Consider the following 25,899-nt stretch of genomic DNA (forward strand, 5'->3'; position numbering starts at 1 on the left):
CAATGCCTACAGTATGAGGTAATGCCCAAGAAAGCACGTACTTCTCTCTGTGTTCTTGGCACACTCAACTGTGCAATGGCTTGAATTCTTTCTGGGGTCAGTTTCCTTCCCTCCTTCGACAAGAGATGACCTAAGTAGGTCACTTCTTGTCGACAATATTGCAGCTTAGAGAGAGACACTTTGTGATGGAAAGCAGATAAATGGCGCAACAATGACAATGTGGCTTCTTTCCAAATCTTTTCAGTATCTGCGGCGATTAGTAAATCGTCCACGTATTGAATCAGAATAGCGCCACTAGGTAAAACAAGTGCATCAAGCTGCACTTTCAAAGCTTGACTGTATATGGATGGACTCTCACAGTAGCCCTGGGGAGCGCGTTTGAAGCAGAAGCTTCGGCCTCCCAGACTAAAGCCAAAAACATCTCTGCTCTCCTTTGCAATTGGGATGCTAAAGAAAGCATTCTTTAAATCGATCACTGAAAACCATGCAGCAGAGGCTGGAATCATCGTTAACAAGGCAGTTATATCAGGGACAACCGGAAACTGTGGCACAACAATCTTATTAACCTCTCTAAGATCAATCACAAATCTGTAAACAGGTGGCTGTGAAGGGTCCGTTCGTTTTAAGACAGGTAGAATCGGACTATTGCAAACGTTGCCTCTTGTTTCTTCAATCAAACCCTTATTAATCAAGTCGCTGACAATGTCTAACAATGCTTTCTGGCCTTCATTAGAGATCTTGTACTGGGGAATACGTGGCAGTCTGACATTAGCCTTTAAAGTCACCACGTATGGCGGTATCTCCAAGAGGCCCACATCATTGGGACCAGTAGCCCAAAGGGCATCCGGAAGGGATGACAATTCAGGTGGCATTGTATTTTTAGACAAGTACATTGGGGAAATCACGTTCTTGCCTAATGTAAGCTGTACTCCTGAAGGAGAACAATACAGTGTAGCGTGCAATCTTTTCAACAAATCTAATCCTAGCAAATTCTCACCACAACCTGTCGTCATAATCAGGGGTGCTTTCAGCTCGCAAGGCCCAATAGAAAGTGACATGGGACTAGAAATCAGGTTCCTGACCGGGGCGCCAGAAAAACCTACTGAAACATTTATATCGCCAGACAAAGGTGCGCCAGGGAGTTTTGAATGCATGATTGAACTCTTTGCAGCACCAGTGTCTAGCAGAAAGGGCTCCGTTACATTTGCTGTAGTTACCTTAACATACGGTCCACTCTGATCCACTGGCACTGAAACAACTCCCTCTCTCTGTCCACGGCTGTCCTAGTAATCATTACTTTCTGCATCACCGTCCTCTGCATAATAATCATTATTATAATACTGAGCCGTATTACTAGTCGCGTTAGCTTGCTGGTCAAAAGTATTGTTGGTATTTTGAGGCGGCAGAGGACGCGCGTTCTGGGGAGCATTTCCACGCCCTCTGCCTCTAGGAGCTTGCTGACCACCCCTACCTCTTGCGCCATACGCATTACCGTTCCGCTGCATTAATTTAGGGCAACTATATTTAAAATGACCTTCCTCTTTGCAGTATGAACATTGGTTGGGACCTACAGGGACACGTGGTTGATAATACCCATTCATTTGCTGATTGTTCTGAAATTGTTGGGGTTGGTGATAGACACCTTGGGGTTGCCTATAATTATTCTGACCTCCACGTGGCGGATAGGCCTGCTGCAAAAGGACCTTCGTCTTTAGTTCCTTCGTTTTCTTTTCTGTTCTATCCTTTTCATCTTTATCTCTGTTTTCATAATACTGTGCAGTAGCCAGTATTTGCGCTGAAGAGGAAACAGCCCAAGAACTTTCTGAATCTTTTAACTTTTTACACAGGTCAGGAAGTAGATTCTGCACAAACTTATCCACAAATAACCGTTGGCCACCCTCAGTACTCATATCTTGCCCACTGTGGTCAACAAACGTTTCTTCAAACCTAGTAAAGAAGTCTGACACTGTCTCATCTTTCTTCTGCTTACATGCAGATAACTTGTCCCAATTTACGCGCATCGCGGGCATTATTGTCTTCATATACGTGATGATTCTACCAGGCAGTTCTGCCACTAAATGCTCAGGTTTCGCACCACCAGTTTGTCTAGCATCAGCAGCGATGATGTTAGCCCATGTGTCTCCTAGTTCTGCAGCATGATCCGTATTACGTATGGATCCCCACAAAGGCTGTGGAACCACATTCCCAAACAGCATATCTACATCAGCCAGATTCATTACACAGGATTCTGCAGTCTGTGACAACTCCTTATAATAACCAGTAGGGTTTTTACGGGGATCAGGCAATGACTGCTTGAGTGCTAACACCTCAGATCTTTTCCATGGAACATGTACCCAAATACGCTGGAAATGTGCTACGACAGGTGGATTAGCATTTGCATCAGCGGGTCTCCAAACTGGGGGAACCTCACGCATCGGATATTGGCGTGCTTTTACCCTCTTTCCCACAGAGACATCAGGTTCAAACAACGACTGTTGACAATCATCATTCCTGAAGGACAATACAACCGCAACTGCTTTCTCTACCTCGCGATCCACAATTATACCAGTTCCAAAGTCAAACCTCACTCTACACAACTCCTGAAGGCTCGGGTCTTTACCACTATCCTCCAATTCTTCACAGAGAATTTCGCACATTTTCTCAAACACATATCTCTGTTTTGGGGCATCCCACTGATGGAAAACGTTGACAACTGATTCCACATCATACAGTGAAGGGAAAACAATCCATCTACGCGCCATACTATCTATTACCTTTTTCTCATCAGGGTTAGGCAATTGACTAAGCAGTTGCTTACGCTGTAAACCAGGAGTCGCACCAGATGACTCAAAGAGAGGCGACATTAATGTAGTAACCACATTAGCTAAGTGCTGTCGCGCTGAAGGAGAAGCTGAGGCGAAAACAGGGGGAAAACAGAGGGAAGAAAAGAGGATGCAGAAACAGGTACTGGAGTGGTGGAAGGAAGAGTGTCAGGGGAGGCAGCTGCTGAATTAGGCAAAGTCGCAGGAAGCGCGGGGGTAGTCGGGAACACAACTGGCGGCCCTTGAGAGGGCTGCGCTATATGGACAAGAGCCGGCTGCGCAGCAGCTGGCGGTAGCGGCAAGGCTTGCAATATATTAACTGGAGGTGGCATATTCACAAGCTGGGGCGGTGCCGTAGCATTTTGAGCATACGGGGTTGGTGAATTCAACAAATGCGACATCAGGGGATCTTTCTCCTTTTCTTCTAACTCATTCTGCTTAGAGTGTGGTAAGGCTGGGTAACATTTGTCGATCCCTAACTTACGCTGCCTGTGCAATTGCTCATTCATCTGCTCCTCCTCATTATCTTTAAATTGGACAGCTGCTTGCATTACTGTCATACCTCTATCCCTTTTATTCTTTTTCGCTAGCTTAATTTCCTTCTGTTTGGCTTCCTTTCGCCATAAGCGGAAAGAGTCAAACATCGCCGGCCGGGCTTTCTTTTTGAACAATTTAATTTCTAAATTATCTAAAATATCGGTATCGAAACTACCATTTTTGGGCCATTTTAAAACACCGTCTTTCCTGGTGTAGTGGATCCATACTTCGTTATATGCAATGGGGCCTACGCCATGCTTTACATAGAGCTCATAAGTTGGAGTTCCAACCGGAGGGACCGGGCATGATTCCTCCAGCTGGAAATCTTTTCCACAACCCAAACAGAATAATCTACCAAATATTCTAGAACCAGGCATCTTTGCTCACTAGTCTAGATCCAAACGTCAAAGGATTATCAATTACGATAGTCTCGTGAATACACGAGTCCTCTGGCTTTGGCGTTTGCAAACTCCAAATTACCAAATCAAACGATCCCGAGGGACACCAAAACAAATGGGAGACGCTCCACTTATACTTAACTGAATATTGCTGATCGATGGCGTCACCAGAAGACTCTCTCGATTGTTTCGCTCTCTCAAAACTCGTCAAGGGTCCAAAACAGGTCGATTAATCAGGGCAGCAGTCCTTTGTAGCCGTCGGGACGCGGAGAACCTCGCAGAAAAGACTTTCGGACCACGTCGACATGCAGGGGTCGATGAAGTGGCGGCCTTCCTCCGGAATTTCCACACGAAGCTCCTCACGAACCTCTGGCTTGGACTGGTACCGCTGAAATCGCCCCACGTTGGGCGCCAAACTGAAGTACTGGGTATTTTAGTACCAGCGGTGCAGGGGCACACACCCTATGACTTCTGGGTTCACCCTGTTCCAGACCTACAGAAACACAGAGTCTTCTGGGTGAAGTCAAAGATCGTTTATTGGCTGCAGACCAATTACAGGTATCCTAGAAGTACAACAGCGTGTATGTTCTCAGGAGACTGCTGAAAATCATAGAAACGGACTTCATCTTAAATACGCTTTCCCTGCCTCAAGCATACATTCCTAGGTTTTATGATACGGTAATAAACAAGTGTACATTACAAAGAAAAGGCAGAGTCATGATGACCATCCCACATTCCAGTTCGGCCAGCCCACAATGATTTACACAGTAAGGTTCAGATCCCACATTTGATATCAATAGGCCCCAATAAAACACGGGCAGCTCCTGTTTTGGGAAACAAGTCATAAAGCAGGAACAGTCAGGTGTGAAAGAGATTAGCCGGAGGCTCGTGTAGAATGAAAGGGTTTTATGATGGGTCAAACCCTGATGCTAATCACAGGTGGACGGAGGAAGGGGAGCTCGTGAGACCAGTTTGACCTGAGGCAGCAGAGCCAGCTGCCCAGGTCACAGAGAAGTCACGGGAAAGCACATGTACTGTAAGGCCCTTATCTGCTCCATTATAGCCTATGTGAGGGCAATCACAAGATGGCCACTGCCTCCAAAATGGAACCCGCGTAGTGAAGCAGAATAACGTGAACACAGTGCATTCATAGCTAGAACGATATATAAAGCACTCGTACATACCGCATTAATCATTTGCGGTTCGCCAATACCAGGATAGACAGGGGTAGGGCCCTGTCCCCTACGCGGTAACAGAGATTAAAGTACGACAGAGCTCGTAGCCCAAAAACAACACTGTATATTCCGCAATGTGAGACTTCGCAAAATTGAATTTGTAGCCATAGTCAGCAAAACTCACTATTATATTGTCGACTCGAGACAGATGTGGCACCAGCTCATCATCCGTGAGGTAGATATCGTCAATATAGGAGTATGCGTCGGGGTCTATTCTTTCTAAGAGAGAAACCACGCGAGCGGAGAAGACGCCAGGGCTATTTTTATAGCCCATGGCCAATCTCGTAAACTGTTTTTGTTTGCCGCCCGAAGTAAACGCCGTCCACTGGCTACTCAGTGTGGACAGGTTGTGGCTGAAAAAGCCATTGGAAATGTCAAGTGTCGTTTTAAATCTTTTACGCACGAGACTGTCGACAAGAGCCGAGCTGTGTGTATTTTGTACCGCGCAGGTCCGGCAATGGGAATTTAGGTGCCGGTAATCCAAAACTAAACGGTACGAGCCGTCAGGCTTCGTTACAGTGAATAAAGGGTTATTCATAGGGGACACACAAGTTTCAATAACACCCTGATATTCCAATTGTTCAAGGATTACCGCGACGTGGGGTCTAGCTTCACGACGCATGGGATATTGGGGTTGAGGCTGGGGCATAGACCGCAATGGAATCTCATGGCAGGGGGACAACCGATCCCATCCCACCTGAGTACGATACACCGCTGGCGCAAGCACCAGCGCCCACTCCTCAGCGTACACTTCAGCCTGGTCCTTAGGCACTGTGTGCGCAAAGGACGGGAGGATTACCTCCTCCCCTCTAGGAGCTTCTAAAATGAAAGCTGGGGGCCAATCTGCCTCCGCTAGGAGGATATCATAGGTGGTAGTCAGATTATCCCAAAAAATCCCCTTTATTGTACGTTGTATGTCACCCTCAATTAATAAGACTATTTCATAAAGTCTGTCAGGGGGAGCCACTCTGGTATCAGCTGTTTCAACAGTAACCAATATATCAGTTGATGTCACCGCCAGAAATGGACGCAAAGCTTGACGGACTATGGTAATTTCCGCTGCGCTGTCCAGTAGCGTCAGCGCCCATGTCCGGTTCCGAAGCTGTGTCCGCACTATCTGAGGCATACCTTGCCGTCAGAGCCGCCACTTTCTTCTTCTGAAACGGGGGTCTTTGTCGTGCAAATTCGTCCTGCTTGCCTTTACCCTCAGTCTGTCGGGGCTGTTCACGTGGTTGTGGAGCACCCCGACCTTTGCCACCGCCTCCGCCACCGGACTGTGAAGCCGATGTTTCCTGTGAAGAACGAGGAGAACGTTGTTCAGAAACCTGAAACCTATCAGGAGACTTAATAGTAGCACGATCTCGCAGATCATAAGTGCATTCACTACCTGACTGAACGGGAGAGGCAGGCCGAGAGCCCTGTTTCTGCTGCTGCTTTCCCTGTTGTTTTGACCGCCAACTTTGTTTCGGAAAGTTTGGTCGGTCGTCCTTACCAGAGGCTTCCGCCTTACCCTGCTGCTTAATTTCGGGAGTTTTGACCACAGGTTTAACTCCTAAAGAGCTATGACCCAAATCTCTGTACGCAGACGAGATTATTTTCGCAAATTCCCGCGGCTTATCCTCATTAGCAACTTTCTTCAGTTCATTACGAACTTGGAACTGCATAGCATCACCCTTAAGGTTACACATCATCATGGAAGCCACCAGGTCAAACTGTCCGAGGAGCCGCATTCCTAATTCTACCGCAGACTCCGCACCGTGGTTATCTTGAACACGCTTAATAACGGAGGGTAGTACCGACATAGACGGAGTGCCAAAGCACTGCGAGTACGTCGCCGCAAAGACCTTGCCCCAGTTTACACAATCATCAATGTCGGGGACCAAGTCTTTATGCAAACTAATGGTAAGGATCCTGTGTTTCTCCACAGGAGATGTATTCGGTTATACCGCTTCTATTTGGTCAAATTTTTCAGCAAGCCAAAAGGGGAAATCATCCCTAGTTTGGGGGTGCTTGCCCATAACAGAATTAACCATAACAGGACTAATGACCACCGCGTGGTGGTCAGTAGGCTGTCCCACAACAGCAGGTGCCCCCGCCTGCATATTGCGCGACACATACTGCACCAACGCCCTATATACTGTTATAAGGGCAGTGTGTAGTACACGCAACTCGGCCACCGTCACTGTGAGGTAACGGGGATGAGGCGTAAATCCGGCTAGTACCGGCCAAGTAGCCCCTGCAATTGATAAAGGGCCCATTCTTGGCGGTATAACCACATGGGGAAGGGCGCCATTAAACCAAATCTGATGCTGCCAAGCAGATATAGGTATTTCCTGTGTCCTATACGGCGTATAGTTCGCTGGCACGGCAGTGGCAGTGTAAGAATGAAAGGTATTATCGTCCTCACTTACTGCCGGAATCGTCACCCAAGAGTAGAATAACTCAAAAGGATGAGCCGCATCGGCTCCTACTACAAAAATGACGTTCATGCCAGTGTCCGGCACCCCATACTGCGTCAAATGACGTTTCAGAGCTGCACGGCTATGCGCCGCAATTTCCACCGACATAAGGACAAGCTACACTCGAAGTAATTAGTAGCACAAGGGTTCAATAACCTTTTTAATGATCAGGCTTGAAGAAACTGATATCAACAGAAATAGGTAGGTTTAAATCCGTCAGACTTGTTATTCGGAAACAAGAATGAGGGCGTTGTGGACTAATATAAGCACTACTAAGGTGTTTCAACTCATAGACCAAACGTTAGGTGCGCCATGTTGCAGGGATTCTGCTTATACACAGAACTATGCGTAGAACCCCAGGACCTCAGTGAATTGTGATGTACCAGAAACTCACCTCAGAACCCAGAACCCAGTATCCGGCTAGCATAAGTGTCCCATTCGTTATCCGAGATTTGGCTCGGCGATCCCAATGAAAAGACAACCCAGAACAAGCTACTCAGTGTACTCTCAGGAATGGTGGGAATCGGAAATACCTGTTCGTATATTATTCTCACATCAGTCCACAACAAGAATCAAATGAGACACGGTGAAAATAAAAAGAGTTTATTTTTATAGACCACGTGTCCTAAGATGCAGTACTTTGGCTAATACAAGCAGACAAATGATTAGAATCAAAACCATCAGCATCGTTACAATACCATAGAATATAAAAGGGGTGATCATGTTATAATGACAGTGGATACTACCACCTTCCCTTTACTAAGAAGCTAATATTATTATTATGCTAATAGAAGATCTCTTAGGCTTGAATAGGGGACCCCATACCTCAAAGATCAGCTTAGTGAAATCACATCACAGGAGCATCAGGAGTCTTCTCGCAGGAAGGCTCGTCTTCGGTCTGAATATTAAACATGATGTCTGCAATATTAAAAGCACCAACTTTCAGGTATTTGCAGCTGCCTGTGTGTTATGGCTAAATAGTGGGTCGATCAACCTAGAGTGGAAAACATGCATTGTCTAACAACCCAGACTGTTTTGTCACGCCATGTACAGACCAAGGTCGCTGCGCAGAGCTCGGGATGGTAACAACAGATTGCTTTCGTGTGAGGCAAAGCTCGAGTCAGCAGTTTGTTTAAGCAATAACATGGAAACGCAGTGTTGTGCGCAAAAGCAGCAAGATGGCTTTCTAACATCTAACGTGGTTGTGCTAACTTAACAATGTATGTACGTATTAAGGGATTCCTTACTACAATATTAGGAAACCTGACAGGTATCAGGATACTGATAAACATTCCTTTCCTTCCTTTCAGGGCTGGAAGAAAAGCTCCAAAAGAGAAGGACGGTCAGAACATAGAGAGGAGCGCACCCAGTCCAGAGACAAGCAGCGCGCTTAACACTTCTAAAAAAGAAGATAAACAAAAATCGAAACCTCAATTTAAGAAAAATAAAGTTGCTGGTCTGAAAATCAGATATGCCCAGAATTCTGAGGACACAACTTCTGAACGGGGAATGGGCTCTGACGATGCTAGACAGTGTGGCAGAAGTAACAATAGCTCGCCAGAACCTGAAGGAATTTCGTGTGACAGCGGACGTGAATGGTTACATCACGGTGGAAACACCAGTCACCAGGGTGAGCGTCCCACATAAGTTACACAAAATAACACTCCGAATGGAGGGGGACAAGCCCAGGAAAGTAAAAAGTATTTTCTGAAAGAAATTATCATCTGGTTATGACATCCTGTTAGCAGAACAAGATTGGCCCCCAGAATTCGTAATGGAGTGCCCCAGGGGAGAAAGTATAATTTTTCCTCAATTTTCTGATCATGTTCCTATTCACCTTAAACATACATATGCACAGGAGTGGGCAGTGGCCCAAGCTCCAGCATTGTACAAAACTCATGCTGGGTGGGATGGGGATTCAACCTACCACGTGATCCTGTTAAAAGTTTCACCTAATGCTCAGAGACAATACCCAATAAAGCAAGAAGCTAAAAAACAGGTCAGGGAGATCTTAGATCAACTTGAATACCAGGGGGTCATTGAAAAACGTAGCTCTCCAATGAACAATCCTTTGTTTCCAGTCTCTAAACCCGACAATACATATTGTCTAATTTTAGATTACAGACATTTAAACTCATGGACAAAGACATTTGCTGTCCAAAATGCACATAGTGCCGCATTAATGAATAACATTGTGCGCAAAAAATACCAAACAACACTTGATATCTCAAATGGATTTTTCGGCCAAAATATAGTGCCTAAAAGCAGGTATCTGACCGTATTTAGTGCGTTAAGGTCCCAGCGACTAGCCCAAGGGTATAAGTTTAGCCCCGGGGTATTTTCAGCAAGGGTAACAGAGTTACTTCAAAAATGTGATGAAGAAGCGTTGTCTTATGTCGATGATATTTATCTGATGGACGACGACTTAGAGAGGCATTTGACCAGAGTAAGCACCATTATTGTGGGATTTGCCACAGAGGGCTACAAATTTAACTCTAAAAAAATCTAAAATAGCCCACATCAATGTCCTATTTTGGGATATGAGCTGTCAAGTGAAGGGGAAAGTCTGGCAGCAAATTTTTTAGAAAAGTGTGCGCTGCTGCAGCCACCAAAATCATAAAAAAATTTACAATCAATATTGTGAATCCTAAATCTCGGAAGAACATACATTTTAGATTACGCACAAAGGGTAAAACCTTTCTACAACTTAATAAATCCTGACTTTTCAGCCCGAAATTGGACACAAGAACATACTAATATTCTTCGTTCACTCCAGGAAGACATGATAGCTTCCAAACACTTCCAAACACGTGTAAACGTACGCCACTTGGTGATACGTATAATTGCGGGTCAATGCGGGTACACTTACTTAGCGTTCAATGAAGGAGAAACCGTTCCAATCGCATACAAATCACACCTATACACAAATGCAGAAATGCATTTCACTTCAACAGAAAAAATCCTGACAGCTCTTCAGGCGGCTGTAGCAAGAGAAAGAGCACTGGCTCAGGGGAAGCGCATTATTGTCGTATACCCGGTACCGGCTTTAGAAGCTGCTACAAAGGTCAGCGTTCAAAATGCAAAAGCCTTACATCCAAGATGGATACACTGGGCTAATTCTCTTACTGCAACAGATGTTGACTACAGATTTGATCCAAGCTTAAAAACACAAGCATTCCTGCAATACCAACAAGAATATCCTCTACCGAATGAAATCTTGCCTCTCGATCAGTATGAATATATTATTTCTACTGACGGATCTGCGCACCCAGCCATAGGAAGTAAGCAGCAATACAGCTCAACGTGTGCTATCGTTAAGGGTGGCATGCGTAATGCCAAGTTCCATCCTAGTTGCACAAAAACACAATCTCTAGGAGACTGCATGGATCATTTGGCAGAATTAAAAGCACTTATACTGGCACTTGTAAATACAGATCACGAATTCCGCACACCAATCGTGTGTGATTCCTTTTACTGTGTACATTTGTACAATGAGAATTGACACCATTGGGAACAAAACAGGTTTAAGGATGCGAAAGGTGGCACAAATAAGCATAAAATGTTATGGTAACAGGTAGCAGAGTTGAAAACCGAGCTACCAAGGACTCACGTGATTCATACACTGAGTCATCAACGTGATGGCATTCAGGTTGCCGGGAATTCATTGGCTGATGAAGCCGCAAACAGGGCGGTTCACACGGCTTCCGTAGCTGCACTCACTCATTCAAAAACGAAAAGAGCTGGAGATATTATGGTAGCATTCATCGCTTTACGCAAAGGCAGCACAGCAAATACTCCTACAAGTTAGATGAACAAAACATTCCATAAGCTCAAATTCCTGGAGTGGGGGATAGAGTAATACCAAATATGGATCGTAGGCAAGGTTTAATACTAGCTGCAGACAAGGGTTTGGACTCTGCGCATACAGGGGTTACAGCAACTATTTCTTTACTGAAACAGCGCTATTGGTGGCCAGGGTTAACTAAGCAAACTAAAGACTATGTCTTGAATTGCGACATCTGCCAGCATATGAAAGGCTCCACGGAAGCAAAACCAGTGCAGACACCATTATTAAAATCAGACAAATCTCTTGCATGTGTGTACTTGGACCACTGCTGCCTCTTACAAATGGACGGGGCTTACAAAGATATCATGGTTGCAGTAGATTCCTGCTCGAGATTCCTATGAGTATGGCCTCAGCGCTCGGCTGACACTCAGAAAGTTATCTCCTGAGACGAAGTTGTGTTCAATGCTCGCCAGGCAGGTGATTAACTCCATTTGCACAATTTTTTAAGCTTTTTACCATTAGCTGATTTTAACAGTGTTTTTAAAATTGTCACCTGATTTCTTGTGTTACTCTCATTTCTCAAAACGCACTGGGCACTTTACTCCTAACGTGATACGCTGACTGCTGCTTCGAGTAATAGAATCAGAGGCAGGACACCGCCATCTTGGCGGTTAGAATTCTAGCTTTCCTTAGCTTCTTCCCATAAATCTCCACGCTGATACGACTGCGCAGCGGACGCGCACACTAGGCGCGCCAAAAGCAAGCCAGTCCATTCCCGTCCGCGCTCGGTCGGGGCTCAGGGCTTGTTCCCCTGGCCCTTTCACATCAGATATTAGTTCTTACTCCAGGGAGAATCTTATGGGCTGGGATCCTGAGGGGGGCAAGGCCTGCGGCCCAAGGGTCATTCCTAAATTACCCATGGAAGCACAGGCTGAGTGCTGTCCCAAGTGCCATCTTGCTTTGCCTCGCATTGCGAAAAATTCCATCAATCTGCGGATTATTACATCTGGGGACAGGACCAGTCAAACAGTTCAGGCGCCACTTAAATGTCTTCTTGTTAATTCTAGGTCCTTGATCAAGCATAGTGTGGAATATGCCTTGCTTATTGAGGATCATAATATTAAATTAGCCCTTGCAACAGAATCCTGGTCTGATGAAGACTCGGGACCTGACCTCGTTAAAGCCACTCCACCTGGCTTCTTTTGCTATACGCTTGATAGACCTATCAAGAGAGGTGGTGGGCTGGCAGTCATTTATCATGACTCTTTGAAGCCCTCTTTTGTTAAAGCTTCTAATCAGGCATGTGAGGCTATCCTCCTCTACCGACCTTCAGGTCCTAAGGGTGTGTTTTTAGATTCCATTGGACTACTTTTAGAGGAAGGGCGGTGTGATAAGTTTTTTACGGTTATGGGAGATTTTAATTTTCACCTTGAAGATTTTACCGATACTGACAATGTAAGACTGCAGCAAATCTTCAGTGGAGACAGCCTAAAGCAGCTTGTGGTAGATTCCACTCATTCCACAGGACATACATTAGATGGTATTTTCTCCAATAACCCTAATCTTATTTACACAGAAACAGTACCACTTACCTGGACTGACCATGCAGCGATTTTATTTGAATTTAAACAGGCTAAGCGCCATCAACACAAACTTCTCGCTAAGGTCGTTACAACTACAAGGGCCTGGAAAAATATTGATAGTTTAGCACTTGGCAAACAGCATATATTCTTCCCCTACTAAAGAAATCTAATCTGGATCCAAAGGACCCGAGTAATTATAGACCTATCTCGCGTCTCCCTTTTCCAGGAACGATGATTGAGAAGGTCATGAATGGCCAACTCAGCTTGTTCTTTCAGGCTAACTCTTTGCTAGACACTACACAGTTTGGTTTCCGTGGTGAACACAGCACCGAGTTGGCACTGATCAAATCCACAGAGGAGATCAGAGAGGACTTGAACCAGGGATGCCGCCATACTCATCATGCTGGACCTTTCGGCCACCTTTGATACGGTCCATTATGAAGTTTTGATGGACCGTTTGTCTACGGTCGGGTCCAAGGCAAGGCTTGGGATATCTTGAAATCTTTCCTGACCAGTAGAACACAAAACATGGACCTTGGTAGAGATAGATCTAGGCCCTTCTCTCTCCCTTGTGGAGTGCCGCAAGGGTCCTCTCTTCGTCCCAGTGGCGTAGCTAGGGGGGCGGTGGGGGCGGTCCGCCCCAGGCGGCACTATTTTGGGGGCGGACAAAGGCATTCAGATAAGGCTCAGCTTGCTTTCGTGGACGTTCAGGGACGTGCAGAGAAGGAATAGGACTCGGGCAATGTCCTCTTCTTAATTGTGCCGGCAGGTGTCTCCCCCTCTCTTCCTATTATTCCCTCTCTTTCTATTTTGCTTCTCACTTACTGAAAACCGTAACGTGAAGAAACGGTTCACAACCTCTTTCCTTCTTTCATTTAGTTGCTTCCCTGTGAAATGGATCCAAAAAAGAAAAACACTCTTGCGGGAAATGCCATGTTTCTGACTTTTTTCTATTCCAAAGTGCAGCGGGATGGAGTGAAATAGAAAGTTTTAAATATGAAAAATAAATACATAACTAAATAAAGCAAGACAGAGTGGTTGCAAAGTGGCCAGATTGGTTTTGTTCACATCCAAACACATCAGCCTCACTCTACAGACTTTGCAGTAAAGCGCTACTTTTATTTTCTCTTCTTTCTTTGAACAGCATTGGTGTCCCCAGGTGGGGAGGTGTACCATTCCTGGAGGTACAGCAATATCTAGTTGATGGATGGATTGGATGGATTGGAAAACAAAATGTGTACCATGGATGTGGTCTTTTTAAACCATACTGCTTACGTTTATTAAGGATATAAGCAATGGACATTGAAACGGTTCCCTTCAGGTCCCTGTAGTCATGTCCTTAACTCTTCAGGTAAAACCATTCGCTGATTTCTGAATAGTGAGTGATAGATCATTAAGGTAACCATGCTGTTTCTGTTTACATTTCACATGCTTTACTTAATCTTGCATTCCCTATGAGTGTTTGCTTTTACTTTCTTTTTTTAGCCAGTATATTACTCTTATCAAGTGCATAATTTGTATTGAGCCACATCCAAGTGTTTATAGCGGGCACAATTAGGTTGTAGCTGAAGGCAGTGCGAGTTTCTCTCAGTGGGGCAGTATGGTGTTCAGTGGGGGAGAGGATGTGGCACTATGGCCAGAACTGTCGAATTTGGAACTGGGGAACTGGGTTCAGCCTTCATGACCTGTCCTCCAGACCACTCTACTGAGGGAGCATATTCCCATGCTAGACCTTACAAGGCCCCACTAGACCTTAGAAGGCTTGATGTCTTAGCACAAGCAGGTGTACCCTAGTGGTATCAATTGTGAGTTAACCTTGAAGGCCTGTCCACCACAATCCATACTGAAGTTCATCTCCACTCTTGCGGGCAAGCCTACGAAGCAGCACACCCTAGAGCAACAGTGATCCAGTCACTGTGACTCCGTCACTGAAGTCACATGAACCATGAGCAGGTTAGGGCGGTGCAAACGGTGTGACCGCACTGGGTACCTATTTCGGGTGGGTGCGTAGTGTTTGCAAGTATATTATGGTTTTAAAAAAACTTGCTGCCTCCTTCCTGGCCTCCAGCAATTTTCAGAAACAATAAAAATGTCATGATAACTTTGGTGATTAATGTTCTTCCTAGAGAGTGATCCGAGTTGTGTCTAGTGGAAGGGTTGACTCCTGGAAAGGTAGCACAGAGGGTTAATATGCCTGCTGCAAAGAACATGTACCATGCAGATCACAAAGTGCACTGCTTTAATGAGGGGACCATGATGAATGGTCATTTAATGTCAGCTGTAGATGATGGATCCCTGAACAGTGTCATGTATGTGCATGTTTGCATTGTGCTGAGGGGATTACCAGGTAATTGTTCACGCAGCTCTCTGATGGCTGTCACATGCAGTTTTTCTGAGTCCCCAGATAGATCATGCAGTCTGTGTGTTCTCTTTTGTACTGTCAGTCACTGCTAGTCACCGGTGTATTCAACTGTGTAGCCTTGGACCGTGTCATGTATGTGCATGTATCTTGCATGATCGAGGTAACTATTAGTGGCGATACTATGTGTCTCTCGGTCCTCTTTCAAGTGCTTGCCGTCCTTTTTTCCCAGCAACAGCAATCTGAGGGATAGCCCCGGGCGCCACAAGCTCTAGCTACGCCTCTGCTTCGTCCTACATTATTTAACGTGTATGTAGCAACACTGGCAGTTTTGATTAGATCCTTTGGGTTCCAGTTAACTTCTTATGCGGACAACACGCAAATTGTGTTGTCCCTTCAGAATGGGTCAGAGGTTGAGACCGGTTCTAAATGCCACAAATGTATGCAGGCGATCTCAGGTTGGATGGCATCAATTTACACTAAACTCAATGCAGGTAAAAACGAGGTAATTATATTCGGGAGCATCTCCAACCTCTGGACATCTGACTGGTGGTCAACTGCAATAGGCATGCTTCCAGTCCCTGTGGGAAGGGCAAAGAATCTGGGAGTGATCATTGATTCAAAACTTTCCTTCGGTGACCAAATCAGTAGGGTCGTTTCATCCTGTTTTTTCATTCTTAGAATTCTGAGGAAAATTAAATTCCTCCTTCCGGAAGACAGCCTGAAGATAGCAGTCAAAGCGCTCATTCTGTCATGTCTGGATTACTGCAATAGTCTCTGTGAGAAGTTGGTCTGGTATATGATGTTCACTAGTTAAAGTGACCACCTTGTACCATGCCAAGCAACCCTTATGGTGTGGTTGTAAGTCAACCTTTTCGTACTAGCTGCCCTAGTGGTAGCGTAGGCTAAGCAGTCTTTGAGGCTAAACTCGTGAAACGTGTTAAGCAAGCTGTTTTACCAAATGCAACCCACTTTTATACCAATGAAAGGACACCACACAGATATATATTGAAAATATATATGTATTTATTTCTCAAATTATCCCCTAGACTCTTTATGAGCACAGGAGCACAAATCGTTAAACAAGAATACGTTAGAATACACAGAAGTTGCACTTTATATGGATAGGCCCTGGTGGCCGCTCAAACCATATACTAAAATAGTGGTATAAGTACCACGAACAGAAAAGGGAAAAGGCCTAGGGCCTCTAGAATTGCTGGGCCTACAAGGAGCTAACTTCAGTTAGTGACCAGGAGGTCCACGGATTGCGTGTGCAGAGCAAATAGTCACACGCGAGCTCCCATAGGTTTTCAATGGGTGCGTAAAAAGTACAAAGTTACTGCAAAAAGGATCTTCCGGATGGACTATGAACTCAAGATTGGAAACACAGACACTAGAGATGATACTCTACACTTGGGCACCGGAGTGCCAGCTTTACCTCACCCACAGGAAGCGGGTGCATAGGTGTCGAAGTGCGTCGGGTTTCTTCTATCTGTTCAATGGAGCCTGAAGACAAAGATGCTGCAGGCGGTCGGTCCGGAAGGGATGCGGTGGATCCAAGAGTGGATCGGAGTTGTAGAAGACCTGTAAGCAGAGGGGACAGTGTTCACAGTCACTAGCCAGTGACCAGCGTGGCACCAGGTGGGTACCAGGCGATGTTGGGTGCAAACAGGAAGAAAGGTGTAGCTTGTCTCTGCAGCCACGTGGTCCCTGAAGGTCGACGATGTCCAGGAGTCGGTTCACTTGCTGTCCCATGCAGGTTCTCGCTGTCGGCGGTGTCAGCAACTTGATCGAAGCAAACAAGCCTTGGCAAAAGCAATTGTTGTGGAAGACGAAATAAGCTGATGGTTCTGACCAGCAAGGTCAGAGGGATTGCTCCTTTGGAGGGGAGCAAGGGCCAGTCTGGAGCAACCATACCAGCGGTGTAGTTCTTGAAGTTCGTCACCAAGATGGCCACTAGCCAGCGGGCCAGCAACCGGTTATGCGCGTCAAGTGGCAAAATGCAGAAGGGCCCCACGCAGATCGTGGAGATGCTGGAGGGCTCACCTTTGGTGCAGATGCTGCTCGGGTGTTGGGCTTCTCAGATCCCAAAGCACCACTTGGAGGGAGCCTCGGTTGTTGCGCTTGCAGCTTGTCGTGGTCTTTTCAAGATGGCTGGCTCCACGTGTCTCGGTGCCTCCACGGGTTCCTTCTTTTCAGGGACTGTGGATCGGGCAGTGAGAGGTCTGGAGGTCCAGGTCTTGTCAGTGTCTGGGCTCGGGCTCCGGCGGCGGCAAAGCAGACGTTGATTCGCTGGATGGTGCTTGCGTTAGCAAGGTGGTCACTCCCTGACCACAGGGGAGATTGGCTTCAGTCCTCGGTGCGGCAGAGTGTCGAAGTTCCCGTCTTCGTCTTGTAGTTAAGTTGATTCCAGGATGTCTGAAGTCTTAGGACACAGCTCCTACCTTTAAGCGGATTCTAGGGGCCGGACTACCTGCTAGGTCCCTCCCAAAGGGTGGGACCAGGAAGGGGGGTGGTTACACCCCCAATCCTTTGTCCAGCTCGCCCCAGGCCCGGGACTGGTGTGCCCCAGGACCGGATTGAACTGGCATATGCACCGAGGCTCCTTGTGAGCCTCAGGCATGTCTGGTTTCTTTCAAGCCCTACCTGACCAATACACAAAATCCTGTCTGGGGTGGTGCACGCACCTCCCCTGGCAGGAAACCCTTTGTCCACACCTCCCAAGCTGGAAGGACTCCCAGCAGCAGGAGGGCAGACTTGTGTCTGTGGTGGCAGCATCCATTTTGTGGAGCTGAGGCTATGTCTGATTTTACCCGGGTTTCAGGTACTGTACATGTCGTGTCCCTCTAGAAGGGTGGAATGCTAACCCCGTCGCCAGAATTGGTGAGGGGTTAGTATTCCAATTCGTATGACACCTTACTCGACATGTTTTGATAAAGCCAAACCAAAGATAGCATTTAACCGCGAGGTTCATAATGCACTTAAGAGTATATGGTATGACGATATCTGGAAACAGTAGAAGGAAGGGGTTCCGACCACTGCAGACAGGCTCAGCTCATGCCAGAGCACCATCTCACATGGAAACAAGCACTCTGCCTTCAGGATTGTTAAGGCCTGCCATAGGAGTGACTTATAGGTTAACATGTGTCCCACTTAAGGTTAGGTATAGGTATACTACACCTAAGTAAGAGGTGGTTACACCAACTTACCCCAGCTGAGTGATCAGCCAGTTGTGTCAAATTTGTTAGGCCAAGCCTGGGGTGGCATAATACATGCTTCAGCCCCTGGCAGGCCTTAGATACACCAATGCCCTGGGTACCTAGTGTACACTGGTACAGGGGCTCACAGGGTGATCCACTTCCAATTGGTTATGCACCTAGGGTGCATAGTGTAAATTTAGTAGAGAGAACAGCAGGCTGGGGGTCTGATTGGCAGGCCCACAGCCTCAATATGTCAAAAACCAGTGAAGCAAAAAGCAAAAATTTGGGGTGACCATAGGATAGCAGACCCCACTCTCCTACAGTCTCTATATCAAAATCCAGAAGAAACATTTGGTCAGACTCCAGATCGTGCAGAATGTGGCAGCCAGGCTGCTAACAGGTACACCCAGGTTTGTCTCGGTGAAGTTGGGACTCAGAATTCTTCATTGGCTCCCCGTCAAGCAACGGGTACAGTTCAAGGCCCTGTGTATTGTTTTTAAGGCCCTCAATGGTGTTGCAATTTGCGATTCCTCAAATCCATTTGCAAAATATTGATTCTCAAATTTTTAGATTCCTTATTTTGCGAGAGGGTTTTTGTGTGCTACATTGCACACTGCTAATTTGTGATAGAAAACGCTAAAATTCTACGAATTTCAGCGTTTGCGATTGCAAATTGACTTCCTACATCTGGCCCTTAGACTCCAGGGAGGAATCACTGCGGTCCCATGCTCGACTATGTCCTCAGCGTATTCCCATCTTGACAAATGCATTCTTTGAGGTTCCGCAGGTGCCCTTTTCAACTGAGTTGTACTTCAGCTTCACCACTGTCACTAAGGTATCGACTACAGCACCGGCTGCCTCTCCACCAGCTGTTGGCAGCACTAAATTTCAACTATGCACCCTTGATGTGCTATGCGAGGTATTACAAAGTTTATCCCCTGCGGGAACAGGCAGCAATGATGTTGCGTCTCCCAGCCAGGACATTTAATCATAATCTTGCTCAACGGGTGCTGGGAAAGAATTTGGATTTTCCCCTTTTATTCAGCAAAATTCCTTAAACTGACACTTTCAATAACAAAGCATGGCCTTCTAAGTTCGCTTGTAGTAGTTCAACATGTATGATCAAACTCATTTAGGACTGTGATTTGCAGAACTTTAAAACAAAAATCATTTTTCAAGAGAACATGTTTTCTCTACTCATTTTTTTAAAACTGTTTTTAAATGATATTTTCGTTTTTAGAAACATTTGAAGTGGCTCATTGATAATTTTATTCATTGACACCTAGTAAAATGTGTATCTCAATTGTGTATTATTATTGTTGAGTATTAGGAGGAGTGGGTGTTATATTTCATATAGATACTCTAATATAGGTCCAGGGAACATTGTACCCTTTCACCTACATCTTCTCTCCTACATTTCACATGAATGAGGCTTTTAGGGATATAACGCCTTATAAGGACAGAACGCCTTACAGGGCCAGAATGCCTTATAAGGATGGAACGCCTTTAATGGACTAAACCTTTCACCTAGTTCCATGCAGAGGGAGGGTTTTTCCCAATCGATACTGCTAGGACGTCATCCTTAGCACATATGAATAATTTATGAAAATACTACCCAGTATACTTCACCTTCCTCCTGTCTACGCACAAGGTTTATCCCATACGTCATCCTCATACTAAACAATGACTAACTCACGCACAAGGGACAAAGGCACTCTGTATAAATACAGCACCTCTTGCTATCACTAGTTGGAGGGAATCAAGACTTCAAGGCCGACACACTGACCAGAGATGCTAAGGCTCCTGCATGCAGTTACTACAGCCGACAGAGGTCTAAACATCCCTTGCGGGGTGTCCAACTCGAGACCAGGACGAGATCCCACAGTCTCATCATTCAGGTAATGGGGTCCGACTAAATCCTAGCGGGATTCTTGGCACCTAGGCTTATTAGCTCTTTCGTACCTACTCACATGCTAGGTACACTTGGGTACATCTAGACAGGCATCGTAGGAGTATGCGCTTTATTTTATAAATGCCTTTTATATTCATGTATATGTTCATGACTATTGCAAAATGGTAGAACTGTACTATTCCTTTTTATTCACGGTACTGCTGATCCTATATCTCTGCTAATGTGTAACAGTTGTAGCAGCACATATATTTTACACCAGAAGAACAACGGTGCAATAAATTATTTTTGTAAACACGCTCGACTGTTTCTTCTGTGTAACTCTCTGAAAGCAAATGAGCAAGCATGAGTGACTGGGTGAAAAGTAGCATATTGTTTCCATGAGTCTGAGATTGCCAAAAACTAATCTACCTGATAAAAGGAGATTCTAGTGGCACTGTGAGCTAGCTAATGCAAACAAGGCTAACATATGCGGAGGGGGTGTACAGAATCAATCTACCACCAGACCCACAGTGTATGTTATCCAAAAGTGCACATCCTGCAGGGGTACTATAGGAACTACACTACAACTCTGCACAGTGGGGCGTTTCCAAGAGCGTTTTGCGGGTGTTCCCCCCACACAACATCCATACTTTATAATGCATTCCCAGATTTACCAGAAGTGGTAGATCTGGGAATTAACCATCTGCAGACTCCCCCAAAAATTGTCCCTCAGGTCCTCCCTGTTCAATATATAAATGACACCCTGGATAACACCATCAGATTGTACAGACTCAACATAATTTCCTGCACCAATGACACCGAGCTCATCCGCTCGCTGTCAGAAGAACCCTTCACCACCAGAGCCAACTTCCACAGATGTATGAACGTGTCCGACTGGATGAATGACAACTGTTTCAAACTCAACTCAAACAAGACGGAAGTTCTCATCTTTAGGAACAACACCTTGCCATGGAACAACACATGGTGGCTGACTGAACTCAGCACAACCCCATGACAGATCATGCCCACATCCTCAGCATCATCTTAGACAGAAAACTTTCCATGAAGACACAGGTAAACACAGTCCCATCTGCCTCCTTCCACACCCTACACATGCACTGCAAGATCTTCAGGTGGCTCCCAGTCAATACCGGAAAGACTGTCATGCGGGCCCTCATCACCAGCACTGCAGGACTATGGGAACTCACTCTATGTAGCAATCATCGCACGGTTCCTGAAGAGACTACAGACAATATGAAACTCACCAGAAAGACTCCTCTTTGACCTACCAAAGACAGACCCACATCACACCTCACCTCAAGAAGCTAAAGTGGCTTCTGATCCCGAAGAGATGCCAGTTTAAGATGCTGACCTAAGCATACAAAGCCCTAAACAATGAAGGACCAGCATTCAGCAACAGATGCATGACCGTATCACCAACTGACCGGACACTTATGACAGGATTCCCTCTCCCTTGCTGACACCCTCCGGGTCCACTGAGGCAACAGCGTAGGATGCTCCTTCTCACAACTGGCAGCCAAAGTCTGGCATGATCTCCCCTGCACCTCAGGACTACCTCATCACTCCAGGAATTCAGGAAAGGACTCAAGACCTGGTTATCCAAATAAACAGATCAACTTGACAATGTGTCCAGCTACGCCAGCGCCTTGAGACCCTCACAGGTGATTTGCTGTGTGTTACAAATCCTGATTGATTGGTTAATTGCCTCAAACCCTATGCCTCCCCAGGTGAGGTGTAACAAGGAAAATTTGTTTTATTTCTTCTCATTCTTTCCTCTTTTTATTCATGCTGCATTCTGCAGCACACATAGAAAATGGAAAAAGCCTAAGGACATTGTATTTGTGCAGGAAGGTCCTTCCTGTATACAAACAATACTCCTTACAATGCAGGAACTCTTGCACCATGGTGCAAGTGGGCCGCATTGTTGCTAGGCAGCCAAAAGGGCACAAGCACCATTTTCTTGTAAAGCAGGGCAGCGCAGCAAGGTGAATTGCGGCGCTGCGCTGCATGACTTGGCCATAAATATGGCCATTCATGTTTTATTTCTCTTTTATTTTAGCGCAAAGCTTTGCTTGCGGTTTTGGCACTGGTTGATCTGCAGTTTGTGTAGTTGCATGTGATTGGTAAGGAAACCTTTATGTAACATTTACATCAAATTAATATCATTGCTCTGCTTGAATGTTTTTTTTTAACAATTGTAATATTAGTATCATATTTCTCTTTTGAATTATTTTTTTGAATTCACGTGTGCAAGATCTGTATTGTGTTACCTTGTGTGTAATTGCATTTTTCATTTCTTGTGGAGTATCGTTGGTTCTTGCTGCGTATGTGCAGAGTCGGTACAGTTGATCCTCATTCTAGCTGCCTGTGGCAGGTGAGAGGCATCGTTTTAAAGTATCAAGTTCATTGTGTGGATAGTATTCATGTTTTTTCCAGACCTTTACATGTCAATAGTTATATTTACTGATGGACACAGCTGCATTTGTTGAGTTCTAATCTGACACAGTGTTAAATATTGCACTCTTGTTTTTTGTGTTAGCTTCATAAGTAACCATTATGACTGCTCACAAGCTAACCACCCAGCAGGTTGAAGGTTTGCTTTCTGAATATGCCTCAGAACATGACTCTGAGACTGACTGCACATGAGGCAAAGGGCCAAGTCGAAGATTCTGAAAATTCATTTTCTGTTCGAGAGGAGCCATCTGATGATGAATCCACTATTAGTGCTAATGAAGTACCTCTTTTGTGCCAGTATTGCAGCAAGAGCAAGCTGAACTGAAGTCATGGGCTTCCCATTGGAAGTGATAAACCCTGGGTTACCCCTAACATGGGCTTTAGTGGTGTCACAGGGTGAAGAGTAAATATGGATATTTTTTTTCCTATCGGTTTCTTTTAACTTTTTATTGATGGTGTGTTTTTGGATTTTATTGTCGAGTAGACTAATTGTATGCAGGAATGTTTTTGAGGGACAACAGTGCCACACTTAAGACCCACTCAAATGCTATGAGGTGGACTCCCACAAATCTCCATGAGATTAATCAGTTCTAGGTTTTACCTTTTCTTATGGGATTGATAAGGAAGCCATCGCTATCCTTATATTAGTCTACTAGTCGCTTGATGGTAACTGCTATAATTCCATTAACTGAGTCGAGATCAATATTCGTATCTGCAGCACATGCAGCACTTTGTGGATAATGCTACAAAATGTCCACAAGATCCCCGTGATTCTGTCTGTATCTTCAAGATTAGGCCTGTCATTGACCATTTGGTAGATCATTTCTTAGAGATCTATGTCCAGCCTCAAAGGCTGGACAACCAGAAAGAATGTGGGAATAAGTTTCCATTTGATCTTCACATAACTGGCACTTGCTATCATCACTGTTGTGCCATTTGCATGTGGAGGGATTTAACGGGAGGGTGCCCCAGAAATTGGAAGTATAGTCTTCTATCTAAGGGTTTCAAATAAATTCCCCAAAAAGCTCATACAGCGGGCTAGATGTAAACTCCAAAAATCTCCCTGCCAACAATAAATTCTCAGTTGATCTTCTACCATTAGCTCTAATCATAGACCAATATAACTCATTACTTTCCCTTACTGGGGGAAACCGTTGGCCCAACGGATCCTCCAACATATGCCTCAGGCCCATTGCTACCCACATGCTTTTTACTTTTTGCAACCAGCTAATCTTGTGTGTGGCATCAGACTCCAGGACATCCTTATGTGTGGCACATGGTGTACTATTTCAGGGGTATTCCATAATCTATGCCAGTATGCTGTTAGGTGAAATCTCACTACCTCATCTAGAGGTTTACAACCTAGATCGTAATGCAGAGGCTTTAATGCTGTGTTTTGTGGAAGGTTTGTAAGACATGGTAGAAACGTGTTTTCTGCTAAAATGAGTGAAGTCAAATTATCAAAACCCCAAAGTTTAGAGCCATATAATGCCGAACACATGACCTTTGTGTTACAAATCTGTAAGGCAGGGCTAATTGGTTTTTTTTTAAGATGTTTCATGTTCTTTCACTAAAGCTCCTACCACTTGGCGGTGTTTTAGAGGCTTGGTTTCGATCTGGGGCTTCCAGGTCAGTTTCTTAGCTATGGTAACTCGTAAGTAGTTCCTAAGGGGCTCATCATTTAAGCACACATTACTCTTTATGTAGATTTACTCGTGTTGATCACTAGCCCTCACACCATACACAATTCTTCAAATTGGGAAAGTGCTCGCTGCAGTCCACACTGTGTTTTGGAAGTAATGAGTGTGTCATCTGCAAACATGAGGATTTGTATTTCTGTACCTGCAGGGACCTGTTGGGTAGCCAACAAAAAATTGTGCCACCCCATTCAGGAATAAGGAGAACAATGTTGGGGCCATTACGCACACTTGGCAAACCCCCTTAGGACTAGATATCTTTCCTTAGTGTTACTCTATACAGAACATCGCACCTCTGCAAAATTATCCCCCTGGAGTATAGCAATTATGGATAAAAGATCCAAAGGCATTCCTAGATCCATCAGGACCATCCAGAATGTCTTCCATGTGACCAAATCAAACGCAGATTTGAGGTCTACTAAGGCAGCATAAATGCTGTCATTGGCGATCGCTACAGGGCGCCAATATATTAATATGAAACGGAGGACCTGGGCAATAGTGCTGACATGGACAGAAAAAACCTACCTGTAGAGGTGAAAGTATATCGTTAGCTGCTATTCGATCCTGTATTCTTGCCAAAAATAATCTTGTCACCTCCTTTTGTATTGAAACAATTAAGCGTATTGGCCTGTAGTTACTAGGAATATATTGATCACCTTTTTTGAAAATTGGTATAATCTTGGCATCTCACCAAGATTCTGGGATAGGGGCACCAAGGGCTTCTGAATTAGTAGGCGTCTGTATGTATATTGACCAAATATACTTGTCATACAAGAATAGGTCCACTAAGATGCTATCTGGTAAGGCCTGGTGTGTAGGCTGACCGCTAGGCCTGATAAGCGGATGGGCACATTCTCAAGTTCTAATCTTGTATGCAGCTGTAAGGGATCTTTGTGGGCTCATGGTTCCTTCTACTCTGACAACCCTCTCTCCCTTGGACCCTTCATTTCCTGGGTAGATATATCTGTGGTTCTCAGCTGTGGCCAGGGACCCCTTAACTGGGGATACACGGATTTTGTTATTCTGGAGGCACATATTCTAGTGAGCAGGCTTTTGGATGCTTGGAAAATTTGGAGGGAGAAGGGAAGAGAAAACATTGCTGCATAGAGAACCTTGAATTAAAGGATAAGAATTTTTCGAAATTCATGTAATAAAGGTGATGGACTGGAATAGTTGGCTGTTTGGGCAGACCTCTCCTCCCGAACAGGGCTGGGCGTATATCGCTGAGTTTCTCTACACAGAACTACGCTAGGCATACTCCCGACTGACTTGGTGCCGCATCAAGCCTTGCAACTTATTATATTCTATGCGGTGGATGTAATGAGATCTTCACTATCCTGAGACCACATGAACCCTGGCTTCTGACACTGGAGGACAGCTTCATTTTGAATCTTAGAGGGTTAACATTTGATGGAGGATGTTAGCCTTTCAGGGCGTAGTTAGAACCTCATGCCAT

This window comes from Triturus cristatus, chromosome 5_2, assembly GCF_964204655.1.
Source record: "Triturus cristatus chromosome 5_2, aTriCri1.1, whole genome shotgun sequence".
Classification (NCBI taxonomy): domain Eukaryota; kingdom Metazoa; phylum Chordata; class Amphibia; order Caudata; family Salamandridae; genus Triturus; species Triturus cristatus.